The sequence below is a fragment of the Mixophyes fleayi genome, chromosome 8 (genome assembly GCF_038048845.1).
Source record: "Mixophyes fleayi isolate aMixFle1 chromosome 8, aMixFle1.hap1, whole genome shotgun sequence".
Classification (NCBI taxonomy): Eukaryota; Metazoa; Chordata; class Amphibia; order Anura; family Limnodynastidae; genus Mixophyes; species Mixophyes fleayi.
The window spans coordinates 45,563,200-45,579,390 of NC_134409.1; the positions used below are offsets into that span (position 1 = coordinate 45,563,200).

General features: G+C 43.0%; 1 protein-coding gene across 2 annotated transcripts in view; it reads left to right on the forward strand.

The window, feature by feature from the left end:
* Window positions 1-496: 496 nt before the first annotated feature.
* The window catches only part of LOC142099238 (dimethylaniline monooxygenase [N-oxide-forming] 2-like), a 49,933-nt gene continuing 34,238 nt past the window's right edge, over window positions 497-16,191 (forward strand). Inside the window, exon 1 of one of the 2 annotated variants that reach the window (XM_075182488.1) lies at window positions 497-578. The gene's annotated coding sequence lies outside the window, so the exon portion shown is untranslated. Of the gene's footprint in view, window positions 595-16,191 lie in introns of both variants that reach the window. The other variant, XM_075182487.1, reaches the window with a different exon arrangement.

Genomic DNA, 16,191 nt, shown 5'->3' on the forward strand with positions numbered 1-16,191 from the left:
CACATCTTAACTATAATTTTTCATTACAGTGTATATGACAAAGTCCAGTAATTATTGTGAGACCAATACAATCAAATTTGCTGATACCTTTTTGTAGAAGTACATAAAGCATACCGTTCAGGACAATAGTTTATAGGGAGATGTATAACAAAATTACATATAAGAAGAATGCCAGACATCTCAATTTCTCTCATGATATGGTAACCTTCATATGCACAAATAGTATATAGGATGTGTCTTTACATTAGACTTAAGCTCTTCGGGAAATAAAAGAAACAAGGTGCACTTTTTTTATTATTATTTTGGATTAACTTGCATTTTACATTCACTGGCCCTTTAAAATTATATTTAAAAGCCTTGCACATTATGCATACGTAAGCAAGCTAACATGTTGCTTTTTCTCAGTAGCACAAATATTATATGGGATGTGTCTTCAGACACATCCCATATAAGATCATTGGGAGATTAAAAAAAAATCTATCTTGTTTGTTCTCCCTTTCTCTCATTTCATTCAGTTTCATCCCAGCTGTTGAAAGCTGACAAATCTGGAATTGACAAAGGAACAAAAAAACTTGCAGGTAACGTTGCCCAACTGTGAGTATGTACGCCGTAATGCTAAAGTGATTTTTATGCTAATGAATCTTTTATAAAGGAAAATACAGGTGACATTTCATTTTAAATCTATATTGTTAAATAGCAGTTTAAGTAGTTTGTCGTGTTTGGGTGTATATATATATATATATATATATATATATATATATATATATATATATATATATATAGCTGGGAACCCTGATTTATGGAATATCACCTGAGAAGTTGTAAAAGGAAGTGATATATATATATATATATATATATATATATATAGATATATATATATATATATATATATATATATATATATAAATCTCCCCTTATAAGCTAGAAGAAGGGCAAATTAAAAGGATTACTCCTCACATATGATTATTTCCAATTAGTAAATGCAACAGTATAGGGCAATTTTCTCAGTGACCAAGAGCTGCTGTGTTATCCACTAGCCAGTGTGCAAAAATGAATATCCGACACTGATAATGTTAATCCTTCAACAGAATCAAAACCAATAGTATGAATTTCAGTTGATTTATTTAAATACTCTTCCAATGCTTTGCTGTGTTAGTTGAATCCTAGTCCAACTTCAAACACACCAAAGAGCAGAATGAATTGTAGACTATAAAAAGAAATTAGAATTTACCAATATTTCAGAAGAAAAATGTAAATATTGAGAAATGTTGCAATTTATTATGGGTCGTCCAAAAGTGATAGTAAATGGTTCTTTGAAGTGATTTTTTCACTTTTTACTGGGAGTTGAACCCATCTACGCCCTGACACAGAAAATGGTTAAATAAAGTGTTTGTGCCTCTCTTCAAAAGCATAACTAGGGTGTGCACCTATGTATGTGCATGATGGTCAATCAGATGCATTTATGTAATAGTGTACGCACTTCAAGCTCACAGTTTTGCAGCTTTGGAAATTGGTTTTAATGTCTCAAAAGATATTATTAATTGATCTATAACTATTGAATAAAGGGCCATTCATGACTGCATTTTTTGCACCTTTACCTGCTGTCATCACTTTTACATACCCATCTATATATTTTAGAGATGCTCACTGACTCCCTTGAAGTGATTATGGTTTTGGTTTTGGATCTGGATTAGCTTCGTGTTTTGATTTTGGTTTTGGCAAAACCACCTTGTGCGTTTTGGTTTTGGTTTTGGATCTGTATTTTTTTAGAAAAATTGCTAAAATATGCTAAAATCACATAATTTTGCTCTTTTGTTTTGTTCCTACATTATTATTAACCTCACTAACACTAATTTCAAGTAATTTGCAGTCAATTTTGACCACCTCACAGGTCACATTATCATTTTCATACACTTTCGGAAAAATACTGCAGCGACCTGGCTGGATGGTAAGCGACAGAGCAATGACTCAAACACACAGCAGTTCCTAGCACATCTAGGTCACATTGGCACATAGCAGTGGCAGAAAAGAAAAGTGGTGCAAGACGGAATTGTACTTTGGCCCTCCCACCCACCCTTATGTTGGATCTTAAAAAGGACAAGCCACTTTAACAAACCAAGCACTTCAGCCACAAAAGTGCCACTCCTTGTGGCTGAAGTGCTTGATTTGTTTGAGCCTCCACAAAACAAGGTAACAATGACCTTAAGCCACCTAATGTAACAGTGCTGTTAATGAACACTACTGTGGCAAGATGTTGTTGTCTTCATCCTCAGCCTCATCCTCACCCTCATCAGTGTGTACATCATCCTCACACATTATTAATTCATCACCGCTGGAATCCACCATTACAGAAGTCTCAGTATTTTGAAGTAATTGACGGGAAAGGCCTTTCTCGTGGAACTTGAAGTTCATTTTTATGAACATCAACTTTTCCACATTTTGAGGAAGTAGGCTCCTATGCCGATCGCTGACAAGGTTCCCGGCTGTGTTGAAAACTCTTTCCGAGTACACACTTGATTGTGGGTAGCTTAGGCATTGCAAACCGAGTTGGTACATGAGTCTTAAAATTCCCTTTTTTTCCTCCCAGTATGTAAAGGGACTGTCTGATGTGCCTATTTCTATGCTGTCATCAAAATAATCCTCCACCATCTGTTGGATGCGGATAGTAGGATCAGGTGGAGTTACGGCAGAGGTGTCATGTTTTTTGGTCACATCTTTGAGACCAGACCAGGTGCAGAGTCATCTGCATCATCCCTGGGTGTCTTGGGAAAGATATTTTTTTTCCTAGCAGCAGTTGAGTGAGAAGCTGAAGGAGGAGACTCCTTCCTGTCACGTAACACTTGAGCTGTCATCTTGCTCACCAGGAGCTCCTTGCATCTCTTCAGATCTGGGTAAGTTGGAAACAAAGAGAAGACATAGGTCTCAAACTGCTTTTCCAAAAGTCTAATTAAGCTCGCAGTGTCTGAACTCACTTCACAGGTGACTACTTCAAATGGTTTCAGCACCTTACACAACACAGAAAGCATAATCCGCTTAACGGGTGACATCTTACATTTACAGTGTTACTGACAGAGTTAATATACCACTATGAAATAAAGACACAGAGACTTTGTTTTGGCTAAATGAAAGGTCAGTAATTTATTGAAATGCTCAATATATTGAGAAGAGGTGGCCAATTTAGGCAGACCAATCAGCACCTAAGCCACACCCATGCGCTATCAAATCCGCCCCACTAGATTGGGTACGGCTGGGGCGCGCCCGCCTAAGCGGAGCCCCATCACCCCGAAGGGGTATTCTCCCCAAGTGCTCACTCCCTTTAGGGAAGAGTGTCTACTGCATCATGAATGTGACCCAATTGTCTGCTGACTGGGCTGCTTACCGCCACAGCTGGGTCCCGTTAGGAACCCAAGCCCGCCACCAACTGACCTCTCATAGCCAAAACACTGAAAATCTGCTCTACGAAACACGCCAATCCTGTCTCTGCCAAAATGCACCCCATCAGGTCTATATAAATTTGTGAACCTGCTCTGATGCCCAGGAAGCTGATAAACTCGCCCCCTATTTCCGAGAATATTCTCCTCGCCACCCTGTTAACCTTCCCGTGTGCCTTTCCAATATGGGCTGGCCTGTCTGCTCCTTTCCAGTTGATTCTAGGGATGATGTCCGACCATGTGAGGCGTACTGTTGGCTAATGTAGTTTAATCGCTCCAATATCCGCTTTGATCCTTACTATGAGCTCTATATCTTTCCACTTACCCAAATCATTGTCCCCGAGGTGGATTCTAATCACAGAAGGGCGTCCAAACCTGACCTTGCTATCCCTTAGAACCTTCAATGGCGACTCCCACAAAGCCCCCTGCGACCTATCCACCTCACTGAACTTGCCTGGGGGGATCTGGCCGACTTATGATCCACTTTGACCGGTCCAAAAGCCGAATGAATGGCCAACCAACCAAATATTCTTGCCATCCTGACTGGAACGAGCAAGATGGATTAATATGTGTGTCAACTAGAGACGAAATACACACTTAATAACTAGCGGAAAGGCACACCACTGTTTGTACGAGATACGGTGACCCATGCGGAGGTAAAACCAGAAACCCCGGGGTGCCAACAGCCAATCAGGCCCCCGGAGAAAAGAAAATGGCGAAACCCTCTGCGCCTCCTTTCAACAAGGAAAACAACCTATGTCATGGGTCAACCTCCTGAAATAGCAGCGATACGCTAAAGTTCAATAGGTGGACGAACATATTTCCTAAAACACTTTGAGTTCTACCTTCCCACCACCATAATAGACAGTCCTGAATCGCTTACTTCAGCCGCCACTGTAGCTGCTCCTATTCTGAAGGAATGAGCCCCTAATCTGCGGCATTAAGCCAAGCTTCGCAGCACACTACTTAAAGACAGCTGAACAATAAGTAGCTTGCAAGGGGGTACCCATCTCGGTGTCTAAGCCGATTACCACCAGGGGAGGGGGGGGGGCATGACCGAATACAAACTACCAAACTACAGTGTTCCTGCTGCGATGCAAAGTACTCCACCGCTCACTACCCAGCGGATCTGTCTTTGATCTATGTATTTACACGCCATACTAATGCTCTTACCACAACATTCTTGTTACCTAACCCTGACCCGATTGCCAGTCCGGAGGGCGCCACCAGTTAACTTATTCTGAATGTTCTGAAAAAAAAAAAGGCCATAGCAACCGACAACCTAAACAAAGCAGCCTCAAAAGCATCGCTAGCTACCGCCGGGATGATGTTCACAAGACCGGCCAACAATCTCTGTCAATGGGCCTACGTCTGACTTCCACGCAGGAGGAATTCTAGCTCAACCCCTAATGCCCTGCGAGCCAAAACCTGCTTGGCAACATCCTGACCACCGTGTACTGCAGAAAGAAGTAAATACCTGCTAAAGCTGACACCAAATAGGGCTTCGATTTACCCACATGAAACCAATGCCACACAAAAAACAGTACACGCTGCTGATCAGGTTTACGTTCTGTTACCCTTGTTGAACAGGACCCTCCCCAGGACTGCCAAGCCAACTGATATTTAAACAAGGTACCCGTTGCTATCGTATGTTTTACAAGGTCCACTGTACCGCCTTATAATCTGCCCGACAAAACCAGGGCATAAAACACCAATCACATTAGCCCCAGGGGCTAGCGGACGGATAGCCTGCACTACCCCAAAATTATCACAACCGGAAACTATTCTTATCGCCGTGGCGATTACACCACGATTCCATTGCTACAAAAATTGGGAACAACTCCAGAAACCAGACATTCCTCATGAAACCTTCTTGACGCCATGAAAGGGGCCATCGGCTGCACGCTACTCCCTGTCCAGGTAAGCCTCAAACCCATATGAGCCAGCCGCATCCGTAAACAAGTGCAGCTCCACATTATTGGCGTCAGGCAACATCCACAAACCCCATTGAAGTTAACCAAAACAAACGCCACATGACCAGATCGTCCCTAATCTCCTAGGATATCCTCACCAGATAACAAGCTTAAATACCCAACTGTAGCTCTCTCCAACTTCCTGCCAAAAAACCCTACCCATGGGGATAACGTAACAAACAAAGTTAAGTAGACCAAGCGAGAATGGAACGTGCTTTAACTGAGCCTTACTCTTGCCCTGCAACGAGACAATGACACCCTTCGACTTAGCCACTCTCTCCCTGGGCCACCTACAGCACCCTGCTCTAGTGTCCATTCCACTACCCAGGTATGACAATCTCTCTGACGGACCTTCCGATTCGTCCGCCGCCACAGGAACTCCCATAGTTCTAACCTTGACTGAGTGGAAAACGACAATTCCTGACACACCGTGGACCCACTTGGCCCAATGACAAGAAATCATCCAGGTAATGGGCCACCTTTTGATGCCCCATCCCCGTAACAACACGCCAATGGGGAAAATTACTAAAACACTCAAAATTTGTGCAAGACATTGAACCTCCCATAGACAAACATTCATCCACATAACAGCCATCTGGCAAACGAACACCCATGTATTTACACGAAGATGCAAGCAAAGGCGGAACCTAAATGCTGACTCATTATCCAGTTTCGCCAGCAACGCCCCAGCCCCAACGCGTTCTCCAAGGATTGATACACCACCGAGCACTCAGATTCTGCAAATACGTCACTCACGGACATACCATGTGGGTTAAACAGATGCTGTATCAGCCTAAACTTACCAACCTCCCTCTTTGGTACTACACCCACTGGGGAAATGACCAAGCCCTGAACCGGGGGGGGGGGGGGGTAGGAGAGGGACCGCACATTCTGCACAACTCGTCCTCTTTATTCACTTTCTCCTGCCCAACCAAAGGCAACTCTCAAGCTCATTTTAGGTTCATGGTAGACCACGCATGTACAGATCCACTTACCAGCAATTTATACCCATGCTTAACACCAACCCTTAAAAACTCAGAATCCGGTCTATTGGGGGTAACATCCTAGCCGTTTATCCAGCTCAGACAATGCAATAGGAGAAAAAGGCCTTAACTCGCAGGAGCACTTAGGGTGGGTCTATCTGTGGCACCTGGGCCGCTCCTCCTAGGACATTCCCTTCTGGGATGCCCTCCTCCATACGCGGCACAGACATGCTTAAGCCTACAGGCCGCTCCTCTGCCACCCTGACTATCGTTATATGCAACACATCTCCCTCGAAAGGGCTGGGCCAAACTGTTTGGGAGTTGCCATAACCTTACACCAAATCCATCCTTAATAAACCATCTTGTTTCTTGTGAAATGCCTCCTCATAACGTCTCCACATGTTACCTCTGGAGCGGGTATACATCCCCTGTATCAAGAGAATGGTTTTTTATGATGTTCATGTGCCCCTCCAGCCTACTCACCGAATAACAGGCTGCAGACTCCAGGAAACCCTCCAAAGAATTGGCAAAACTTCCATCAACTGAAGTCCGATGAGGATAGTAAGTAGACTTGGCTGATCCAGATGGAATGTGATTCACTTAGCGGATGGTTATAGGTAATTTAACGGTTCTTGTCAGCGGAGCAACAGATGTATATATAGTCCAAGAGCTTGGTGAACTAGAGATGTGCAATAGAATGTTGCTAGAAGTACAGCGTGAAAATAGAAATCCAATACACAGAGAAACATAAGTTCATCCCTTTGACAGAAAGCAGCTGATATCGCACAGAACTTGATTAAAGGAACTGGCTCCTAGCTCGGCAATGATTCTTAGCAATAGTCCAGCAATTCACAAACAGTAGAATGATAATAATAGCCGTGCCAGACCTAGAACCACAGATGACCAGAACTTGATTGTAGTTCAAAAGAATAATGAACAGCCGAGCAGGGCGGTAATGAATCCAATCAATATGAGCACAGTTTATAACAAGCAACTCACGACAGTTCAATGTGCAGATGAAAGTTCAATGAATAGTTGCAGCTTAGAGATGAACCATGAAATGGTATTCAGCAGGGCCAAATGGAGATCAGCGATGACAGGCAATCTCGGCAACCGAATAACATCCAGGAAACACTCAGGGAGTTAGGTATGCAGCCAGAACCCACGGTAATGTGAGTAACACTAAGATCAGGCAATGAATCCCTGATCACAAGAGGTTGATATAGTCTTCAGTAACCAATAAGCTTCAGAAGGAGGTTTCCAATTAGGATAACAGAAAACAGCCATGAAAGGGTAGAGACTCTGAAACAGGAGACAAGCACCAACATAGTTCCTTTAAAGGGCAAGTCACACAGCAGCACCTAGTTATGAGAGCGGTGTGTGACAATGGTTAAGTGTACAGTGGGTAGAATGGCATTTTGCAGCCCAATAATAACTTTGTTATGAACCGTCTGGTAGAGGTGAGGAATAGCTTTTCTACTGAAATGGTGTCGTGATGGAATTTGGTAACGGGGACACAAGATCTCAAGTAACGGTCTAAAACTAGCTGCATTAATAGTGGATATTGGATGCAGATCTTATACAAGCATAGTCACCATGGCGTCTGTGATCCGCTTTGCGACTGGGTGACAGCTTTTATACTTGCTTCCTCTTGCAAAGGATTGTTTAAAAGTCAAAAGTTGTAAGCTACTAGTAGTCTTCTTCTTGGTCTTCTTCTGGGATGAAGATTTACCCCAAGCAGCAGCAGCAGCAGCAGCAGTGGGACTAATGCTAAAGAATTCTTCTGAGGAATCCAGGATAGTGGAGGAGTCATCTAGCTTTAGCAACTTGGATGCAGGACTAACTCCGATCGCTACTGAGGATATTGACGAGGACGGTGTTGTGGGTTTAGATTGCAGCCATCGGGATATAGGTGAGAGAAGGGTCCTATCTGATGATGGACTGCTTGTTGTTATTTTTTTAGCATAACTTTCTGATTTTACCAACACCTTGCCATGAACTCGCGACAAATGGCGTAACATGGATGAAGGTGCTAGATGGTTAAGGTCCCTCCCTCGACTGACAGTAGCTTTACATACACTACAAATGGCTAGACAACTTTTGGCAGAATTTGGGTAGAAATAATTCCACACATAAGAAGTGGCTTTTTTGGTCTTTTGTCCAGGCATAACAATGGCCTTCTTCTTATCACGTGCCAGAACTGCTTCCACTGGTGCAGGACTTACACCAACATCATCGTCATCAACATCTTCATCATCGCCCTCGTCGGCTACACAAATTTCCCCCTCATCCAGTTCCAATTCCAATGAAGGCATCCTCAATATGTTGTATCACCGGCTACTCTCTGGCTGGAATGGTCACGATTACACATAGCAATCGTGGATGGACTCTGCTCAGGAATTGGTGTCATTTCTGAATCTGAGCATACATTTTCCTCTAATGCCTTACTGTTTTCATCCAGCACAGATTTTACACGTAAAAGTATTTGTGCACCACTTTTGGACTCCGAATTACTTGGTCTTGCTTGGTCACGAGTGACCTTACAAGAAGATGCCTCAGTAACAATTTTAGATCTCGCACTCATAGAGAAAGGTGAAGGCCTCATTCTTTCTTTGCCAGTGCGTGTGTAGAGTGGCATGTTGGCAATTTTTTTTTTGGGCAGGTAACTTTTCCTGGATTACAGCTCTTTATTTCTTTACCACGGTAAAAGGTGTTTTTTTTTATGTTTTTTTCCCTGATTTAAGAAGACTATGTACTTTTACATAGGCTTTAGCAGATGACATACAGGGATTACTATCATCAGGACTGGTGTCAGCAGCTGCCTGCTGCTCCTGCTCTTCTGTGTTCTGCTGTGAATCCATTTGGATAACACTGTACACTTTTTGGTGCAAATTTAGAAGAGAAGTCTGCAAGGACTAGTATTTGATTTTCACCAGTGACAATTAGCAATGGAGCAATGGAGGGGTTGTCTTTGGGTGTATATAACACTGTACACTTTTTTGGTGCAAATTTAGAAGAAAAGTCTGCAAGGACTAGTATTTGTATTTCTGCAATGATAATTACCAATGGAGCTCCTCTTTCTATGTGTTACCTATATAACACAGTAGAATTGGACTGCAGAATTACACCAACCCTGCCAGCAGCACTAGTATTTGTATTTTTCTGCAATGAGATTTAACACTGGAGCTATGGAGCTTTCCTGAATGTCCCTGATTACTTTCTTTAACACTGCTACCACCCTCCTCTTTCAATTCTCTAACTTTGCCTGCTCTACACTCTATGCTACCCCTTCTATATCCCTATCTCAAATGGCGCTAGATCGCTGTGGAGGGCGGTATTTATAGATTCCAAAACTCGCAAAATCCGAGATCCGACAACATCACAATGACGTTTTGCCTCGTTTTTGATTCCGTAAAAGAGCAAATAATCATCTTGGTACACAGATCCTTTAAATTCGGGTGTGTTCAGTTTCCGAGGAAACGAGCCTGAGCATCTCTAATATATGTAAGTATATCTATCTAATTAGACTGCAGTTATGTGTAAGGACTAGGGATGCTCACTGACCCCCATATTTTGGTTTTGCTTTGGATCTATAATTTTAAAATAAATAAATAAATAAATTGCAAAAAAATGCTAAAATCACATAATTTGGCTCTTTTTTTGTTCCTACATTATTATTATTATTATTATTATTATTATTATTATTAACCTCAATAATATTAATTTACAGACATTTACAGTCAATTTTTGTCAAGTGACAAGAACACTGCTACCCCTCCTATTTCTGTATGAGTAATGGCACTAAGCAATGGTACTGGAGAATGGAGAGTGACAAGAACACTGCTACCCCTGTCTCTGTGTTAGCAATGAAACCAGAGTACTTTCCCCCAGATCCGAGGAAGCGGTACTCGGACTGGCGATGTTCGGGGGGGGAGGGCTGGTTTTCGGAAAACCGTGGCTGAAAATCTCTAGCAGGGACCTGTAAATGATTTGACTTGCTGTGACTCCCGATTTGTAAGTCACACATGCTGTAAGAGAGTTAAGGTTAATTATAAAAGTGCTAACATCTCTGCACACAAATCTGCCTATTTGTTGGCACCATTCATAGCGTACATGGATGTATGCCCATGTTCCAGTACTTGGAGCATTATTTGCATTTAAGTTTAATACACACAACACAAAGCCAACTTTTCATTTCATTTTGTGCAGTGAAATATTTACTGAAAGACTGCTTGTTTTATAATAATATTTAACTGTGGGTTAATGTTACTAATGCTAAGGGTCATATATGAGGCTGCAAAAATGCAGATTCACATCCCAAATACTGTTTAGTCACATTATCATCATCATCAACATTTGATTATATAGCACCAGCAACTTCCGTAGTGCTTTACAATTGGGAGCAAACATTAATAAAACAATACTGAGTAATACATACAGGCAGAGAGGTAATAAAACCCTGCTCGCAAGTTTACAAAGTTATGGGTGCACCTATTTCTCTGCTATTGTCCCCATTTGCACAGACCAAAATATAGTTTACTTATCAATATTGTGGCAACAGTAGGGATAGAAAATATTTATTATTTTTAATGGGAAAATGTTGGCAGAAAAGGGAGTTCTTGCTCAATGTGTGATACAGAAATGGAACATAAATGGGCCTCATATTGCTCCCACATGCAGAATTTTAATTTTGTGTTGCAGAAAGCAAGTTTTAAGCTTTAAGGTTTAAGGGGTGAAGATTTTGGGGTCATTCCATATTTCTATTTCTGCAAACTGACTTACACAATCTTGAACTATGCAAAGCTGAGGCTTCATCCTATACTCACAGTGGGACAATGTTTTTTTTACAGAGTTGGTACTGTCTTTTATTTTTTTCCAACAATGATTTTTATTGAAGTTTTTCAAAGGCATATAAGGGGGGACAGAAAACAAAAAGGCAGGTAAACAAGGGATACACACAAGGGGCCCACATATGGAGGGGCTAGTTACTCAAGTGAAACAGCACAGATGTATTAAATGTAAAGAGAGACTTATACATTAGAATATCACAATGTGAGCAAGCACGTCAGGGGAAGTAAGGTCTGAATACCAAATGGGAGTCTGTCATATATCTTATCCATAAGATTGAGGTATTTAAATTAAGGCCCACATCATCAGTAATATTCTCATGCCACTTGAACCATTTCATAACGGGAGCCGATGCAGATGTAGAATAGCGCATCTCTATGGTCTCCATGTCAAAGCTATAATGGATCTTTTGATGATCCGAAATATGAGGGGATGGGTAGGCGATTTTCAGTTCTGGGCTATCGCAGCTCTGGCTGCTCTTAAAATGTGGCCCAAGAAGCATCTGTCATGCTTGGTAAACATGGAGCTGGCTTGGGAGCGACAGTGACACCAAGCACGATAGAGAATACTGCAAAAGCATCTTTCCAAATCGGTTGGATGTTGGGCCACACCCGAAAGGTTTGACAGACATCAGCCACCTGAGTGCACTGGCGCCAACAGTATTTGGATTGGGATGGCCAAATTGTGTTTAGCCTATCGGGCTTGAGGTATGGCCGGTTTAAAAGTTTGACTTGCATTTCCTTGTGGTTAATGCATGTGGACATATGATGGGAAGTGGAATAGAGGGTTTACCATTGATGTGGGGTAAAGGTCACGTGGAGGTCCGACTCCCAACAGAGCTGGGCAGGATCCTCGGGAGAGGGGACCAAGTAGTGGAGATATAGATAATTGCTACCTGATGGAGCCCTTTGTCAACCTATCCACCAAGTTGGCCGGTGGGAGGGACAAGGAATGGGGTGTTCTAGACCTTGTGGTGACCCTTGTGGTGACCCAATGCCGGATTTTGTAAATATTTGTATCCGTCCTTATGAGGAAGGTTGTACCAGTGTTGGAGGAGGGTGAATGGGATAAGGAGATTCTGGACAAACAAGCACTTAAGGACCGTCGGCCCAGAATGCACCAAATAGAAAGATTCAGGTCTGGTATAAGGCGGGATAGAGCATGGAGAGAGAGGTTAAGTCTGTATGCAACCCTATAATCCTATCCCAGATCTGCAGGGCATCCGAAATGGAATGGAGTTTATGAGGGGACACCTTTTTTTTTCTTAATGTAAAAGACAACATTAAATAGTTCACATATGACACATGAATGCACACAATTCCATTGTGGTTTAAGATATAAACTGGGCCACAACAAACAGTATTTTAGAAGATAAATTTAAATGTTGAGCAATATTGCAATCAATTAGGTGGTGGTTCAAAAGTAATAGTAGATGGGTCTGTGAAGCGAATTTTTCACATTTTCCTTGGATGTAAACCCTCCTAGGCCTGAACACTGAAAATGGTTATTTAAAGTGTTTTCAGCACAAATAAAGCATAAGTTGGGTGTGCACCTATGTAAGTGGTGGAATGCAAAATAGGTGCATTTCTGAAAAATGTATGCACTACAAGCGCACATTTTTGCAGCTTTGGTAATTACCTTTAATGTCTCACAATATATTATTAGTTGATATGTCGCGATTAAACAGTTATTAAAGGTCAGTTGTCACTGTACTTTCACCTGTTATCATCACATTTACTTACCAATCTGTATACAGAAATGTATCCATTAAACTGCAATTATGGGTCTATTTCCTGTTATATTGAAATGACTGAGCTTGCTGTTGCTCCCTGTTTTGTTACTCATACATGTTTTAAGAGAGTTAGGATCAATTATAAAAGTGCAAACATCTCTGCACACAAATCTGCCTATTTATTGGCATCATTTATAGAGATCATAGATGTAAACCCACATTCCAGTGCTTGGAACTGTTCCCATAAAATCACTCTGTGCCTACAGTACGTTTGTGGAAATCAATAAAAACAATACACCACCATTTTAGGATAACACTGATTTATATGTTGTATTTTAAACTGTAAGAACTGGTCAGTATAGAAAATTCCTCTGTGTACTTTGGTAATGTCTCACATAGGTATCTAAAGTATTAGGAATACATTTAGGTGCACAGCTGATGCTAGTGGTAGTGACGTTTTTCAAATCACAGGAGTAGACTTAAACAGCAATGAAAAAACAGTCAAGTTATGCCACTGGAAGAGTTCCTGGTTAAAAATTGCATTGTGTAGCTACTGTAACGCCTGCAGGAAACAGGACAGACGCACACAGATGAACTTACCTTACAAACGATGGTCACCTCCCGTCCGCTTCCGATGCACCCCAGCCATTGTCCTATTCCAGCAGATTAGCAACCGACCCTCTGTCACCTCCAACCACTTCCCTCTATGGAAGAAACAGGAATTACCGCTGTGCCTACCAGGAAAGGGCTGTCCAAGACCACGGCAATGAGCGGAGACACTCACAACAACTTTGCTTGCCACCACCTCGTTTTTCTCTTGCCAAGGGAGCGAGACTACGGGTACTTGAGACCAGAAACAGTCCCGCCTCAAGTACCACACTCACCTCTCGGTGAGGGCCTAGCAGAAAGAGGGAATCGAGTGTTTTACTCACCAGGCACTCCAACTTCCGGTCCCTGCTTTCCTGCTACTACCCGACACCTGTGGACGACAGATAACACACAGCTTCCCTCTACTGTACCAGTGAGGCTAGTATGTACACCCACAGAACTGCACTAACTACAACAGGCGACCCGACCCTAACAACTACTAATGGCCGGTACGCAACTTGACTATATAACTATAACTAGGTGTAGTGTAATACCTGGACCTACTCACTTTACGGGTCGGTGCGCGCGGTCTATTCCGGAGGGCTGTTCCTAACACCCTCACCCAGGTCGTACCGAGAAGACTGTCTTCTCGCTATGGGGTCACCCACGGAATCCTAAGGACCGGTTGCACAGGGCCCGAAAGAGGCTCACTGGAACAGCACACCACCGGTGTGTCAAATGCCGCACGGAACCGCCAGTCGTCACTGCCGGAACTCAAAATGACTGCCTCCACTCAAGCGGAACACCTGTCCCAGTCCGGAACAGCCAGAGAACATGCCGAGACTGAGGAATGGTCACTCAATTAGAACCACGGGCCGCCCCTGGAACTGTGCTGCACTGCCAGTGAGATACTCAATCACCACCTCTGGAAACCAGCGTAACTCCACGGACCTACGGGACGGGAAAAACTACTGTGTGTTCTTTCCCTGGCTATGTCTAAGCTCTTAACTACACCTTGTCCCCACAGTACAGGTCAATGCAGGAAAACAGCAAGTAACAAGAGCCTACCTTTAATGGGGGCCTGACGTCTTGCACCTGTAAAGAAACACAGCACACCAAAATACAAACCACAATGCAATATTCGTCGCACAGGCGGAATAATACCCTGCTTCTGTACCTGAAAGCTGTCACGTAGTACACACCTGCTATCTAACCGGACGATTAGTATAGCACCAATGGGAGCCTCCTGCTCTACGGTTACCTAGGCCTCTCACCTAGCTACTTACCACACACAGGACATTGCCCTACTCTACTCAGGGCTCTCACGCCACTGCATACATCCAGGGCCTTATGCCCAACACCATGGGTCTCTGCCCAGCTGCCTACAGAGCCTTGTGCTCTGACTATGGACCTTAGCCCTCTCTCTGCCTTGGGCTCTGAGCCCACTAACTAGGGCCTGGTGCCCTTCACTATGGCCTCTAGGCCACTAACTAGGGCCCTGTGCCCTGTCACCTAGGGGTATTAACCCCTAACTAGGCCCTGTGGCTTTACCTGACTATAGCCTCTATGCCACTAACTAGGGCCTTGTGTCCTTTATGCACTTTTGGGATTTAAGCCCACTAACTACCTATAAGGGCCTTGTGCCCTGTTACTCCTGGGCCTTGTACCCCTAACTGGTGGCCACGGGCCTAGCGCCCGACTTTGTCCACGGGCCTTGTGCCCGACTTAATGCTGAATATACTTACCTGCTCTGTGCAGGATACTCAGCTTGGCCCCTGCAGTCTTCTTTTCTGGGTCTTCCAGACCCTCCAACCAGTGGCGCCTCTTCTCCTGTTCGGTGCGGGTCTCGCAGCAGCTCTTAGGGCGGGGGTGTTCTCAGCCCTTTACATGGGCTTTCCGACAGCGTCTCCGGTGCTGCCCTCTTCTTATCTTCTGGGTGGGGGCGCTCTTAGCCCTTACAAGGGCTCCCCGCCTATGTCTCCGGCAGTGATTGACAGTGGCAGGGTAGCTCCTTGCCCTGACAAGGGCACCCTGCCACTTCCGGCGTCTTCGTCTTGATCCGCCGCTCCGGACGTCCCACGACGTCCTCTTCTCACTGCATTTAATGATGTCTTTATTTTTCATTGTATTATTTTTTGATGTTTGGATTTGGAATTAGGTTGTTTTTATGTTTAGATTTATTATTGAAATTTTTCCATTTACTGACAATTTTATTAACACTTTTTTTTCCTTTTGGATTGCATGATTTTTTTCACTCTGACATTTTCTCTTTTTATTAACAATTTTTCGCATGATTTTTTATTCAGAACTTAATTACTGGTTGTTTACTTAAAGAACTTCACCCTCATATTGTAGTGTTCCCCAAAACATGCCTTACTGGAACACTTTGGATTCTGATTAACCTGGTTAACAGTGGGACAGACACTAAATGCCCACAGCTTTTATAACTTCTGGCAAATATTGTAAGTAAAGGTGATGAAATTAATCGCATATTATTTCGCGAGCCAGTTCGTCAAATTTGCACAAAAATTTAAACATGTTCATGATTAAAAACAGAGGTAATATTGAGAAAATTGAGCCTGTTTGGCCATTGAAGAAGATATATATAATTGATTATTATATATATATAATTTTCC